The sequence below is a fragment of the Apis dorsata genome, unplaced genomic scaffold, assembly GCF_000469605.1.
Source record: "Apis dorsata unplaced genomic scaffold, Apis dorsata 1.3 scaffold_245, whole genome shotgun sequence".
NCBI classification, from domain to species: Eukaryota; Metazoa; Arthropoda; class Insecta; order Hymenoptera; family Apidae; genus Apis; species Apis dorsata.
The window spans coordinates 146,987-150,524 of NW_006263524.1; the positions used below are offsets into that span (position 1 = coordinate 146,987).

The window sequence follows — 3,538 nt, forward strand, 5'->3', positions numbered from 1 at the left end:
ATTTTTACGCGACTATATAAGAGTAAAGATAAAATATATAATTTGCATTTTACACATTCCGATTAACTCTAGGAATTTTCCCTTTTTTCCCCCTTATTCTCTTTTTTTCTTTGCCGCATTTATACATATATATTTTTACTCTATATATAAGTATTAGTTCGCTAGTCCGATGGATACAAAATTTTTTCACTTTAAGCTAAACTGGTTTTTCACGGCGATCGCTCGCGGTATATAATAAATTCATTGATTTATTGGTAATTTCTTTTTTTCTTTTTTTTTTTTTTTTTTTTTTTTTTTTTTTTTTTTTGTTTCCCTCAGATTCCAAAATTGCATTTTGTCTAAACGATGGTTGATTAAATAAATAAATGGAACATTGAGAACCATATGGTTTTTATCACGTAAAGCAGCGTCGCATGATGATTATTGCACAATTCTGTCAATTTTTCCACGTGTCACGAACGATTGCTTGCGAGAGAAATACCGGTGATAAATTTACCAATAAATTTACCAAATTTTTCTCATTTGTACGCGCCGAATGGGACCTTGAATAAACAAAGAATCGTAAAAAAAAAAGATACGTATTTCCGATCGATCGATTTAACTTTCTGCTATGAGCATATTGCAATTATGAATTGAGATACAACAATGTGCAAACGTGTTTTTGCCAATCAATTTCAAACGAGGATTAATGTTGCCAATCTAGCGGCCGCGAAAAGTTTCTGGAAAACGGTTTGTCATGTAAGCATTTATGCGTGAAATTTTGCCTCCACTTTGACCATTATGTCGTAACAGTTGATACTATGACGCAAAGGCAATAAATACTTCCTTTGTCTCGAAAGCCGCACCCTAAGTTTCAATGCCGGCCATTATCTGACCTACATAGACGGTATCACTGATTAATGCAGTCTAAATTAACACATGTCTCACTTATCTATCATAAAACGTGCAAAAAAATATCATCCGAATCGATGTAAGACTAATCGATTTATCGCGAACATTGCGATCAATATTACGAGAGAAGATACTTCAATTTTGGACAAGAAAGAAACAAAATATTTATTAATCATCGTGATATATGATCGAAAAAATAAATAAATAACAAAAAAAAAAAAAAAAAAGAAAATAGATCGAATGACAAAAACGGAATTAATCGAAATCGATCTCGATTAAACGGACAGACAGAGCTACCACCGGCGGAGAAACGACGAAACAAAAATATTACATATTAGTTCGAGTAGTATGTGTTGTGTGAATGTGCTGTTCGAGAATATTTGCCGAAGAGAATATTAACCAGAAAAAGAAAGTGTTACTATACTTTTTGTTAAAATTCATTTCAATAACGATCGCGATAAGGAAAGTGCATATATTTTTATTAAGTAACTTTCGATGTAACTGGCGAGGCAAAAGATAACCTTGTCCTAACCTAAAACTTGTATCGCTTACCGACTCGACTTGCTGAACAATAAAATGAGAGAAAGAAAGAGAAGAAAGGAAACAATTCAAAGTAAGTAGATCAGAACGAAAATCGAAGATTCGTTATTTATCGCCGGTGTTCCTCTTTCCTTGAAACTTTCACGAAAACCCATACCGACAGCGACGCGAAGCCCCTCGACGGGCTATCGAGCTTAATTGACGCCAATTTGCCCGAGCAATTTAGAATCACGACCCCTGACCGTAAACGTACGGGGTTTCGGCGCTTCCCCCCGAAAAAAGAAAAAAAAAAAAAAAAAAAAAAAAGAAGAGACAGCGAGCGATCGTCGACTATTCCGTTTTTCACAGTTCGTTGCTCCTCAAGGACAAAAAGTTATACATAAATAAATCTCTCGAGAAAGAAAGGCCGGCCGGTGCTCAATCGATGCGCGTGCGCGAGCTGGACCATTGTATTACGTATATCAGTTCCATATATCTTCCATTTATTTCTTTTTTTTTTCCTTTTTTTCACGATCGTATTTTTCTTTATTTTTTTTTTTTTTTTTTTTTTTCCTCGTTAACGCGAGAACGGTCCAAAAGAAAGTTCGCGAGACATTATTCGTGTCCTACGGGAACATTCTTCGAATCCATGCTATCTACATGTAAACGAGGTTTGCGAGATCCCTAGATTATTTCCTCCTATGTACATCTATATTTTTCTTTTCCTCCTTTTCTTTTTTTATTTTTTTTTTTTTCTTTTTTCTCTCATTCGCTGTGTTTAAATATCGTCTTTTCATCGTTTATACATTATTACGTATTTAATTAATCATTACGTATATCGTTAAATTGCGTGTATACAAGGTATAAACTAAATTAATGTCGAATCTAAGTTTTACAACACAGCACAAGAATTCGCCGCGGCAAAGTTCTCCGACGTGTATTCAGCCCGGTTGGACGACAGAACGATGTCATCGATCCTGTCATCGATTCTCGAATGAATTTGTCAACCAGGCCGATAGATGGTGCGTTTGGTCACTGCCTGGCACGCTTAACATGCGTTCGATGGATATCCATGAACAGAACCGCTGTGTAATTTGTCGAATATGCGAGCTACTAAGAAACGAAGCAGTGATTATAATTGACACGTATTCCAAACGTATGACTAGTGATTGCATATTGAAAATGGAAACGAGGTTATTTTAATCAGGTATATTTCATCTTAAGATGATTTTAAGAAAACCATATTGATTTTAGATCTTTGTCCTATGAAGGTACGAGTGAGTGAAATTTGATTTCAAGATGAAATGATAGTTTTGATAAAATAATGAGAACGATATGGATTTTTTTGATTTTGTTTATTTTTTTAAATACTTTTTCTTCTTTCAGAATAAACTTTTTGAATTAAAGAAGAGCTAGAATAATGGCTTTTGTCGATGGCTCTACTCTCTAGAGAGCAAGTTAAGGTGCCAAGCAGTTTCATGCCGAAAGCATCCTATTCCAAAAATATGCTACGAATTACATCACTGGTAACTTGGCCTCGTATCTCACGGAGCAGCGGTAAAATTTCAATGATCACTCGCCCTCAAAGATTCCCCGAATTTTGATTTTATCGAGGATTTCTCTCGTCAAAGTAGGTTTTTTTCTTTTTTTTCTCTCTCTTTCATTGTTCGAATATTTACAAAGGGAACGAAAACGTGGTAAGTGAAGTTAAACGATACGAATTAGCGAAACAATTCTTTTAAATATTTCCACTTTATGGCATTATCTGCATTGATGAAAAGTGCTTGCAAGAAAGTTTAAAATTTTCTGAATAATATCTTGTAAGTAAAATTGAGAATACTATCATATTAAATATAAAAAATAATACAAGATAAAATTGTGACAAAAAGAGGATCTTTTGACTATTGTAAAACATTTTCTTTCAAATAGACCATACTTTTGGTTGCAAATTATAATACACAGCGATTATATTAAAATATTACCCGTAATATTTTAGTTGACAAGAATAAATAAAAGTCCATTTTGACATGTTCTTCAAACAGCATTCGAAAGAAACAGTAATCGAAAGAACAAATTTCATGATTGTGAAAAAAAAAAAAAAAAGAGTATAGAATTTTTAAACTGACCT

General features: G+C 33.6%; 1 long non-coding RNA gene across 1 annotated transcript; it reads left to right on the forward strand.

The window, feature by feature from the left end:
* The first annotated feature begins 173 nt into the window (after positions 1-173).
* LOC116185657 lies at positions 174-3,241 on the forward strand. Its single transcript, XR_004150520.1, has 2 exons — positions 174-2,687; positions 2,797-3,241. It is a non-coding gene; the product is annotated as an uncharacterized LOC116185657 (long non-coding RNA).
* Positions 3,242-3,538: the final 297 nt, after the last annotated feature.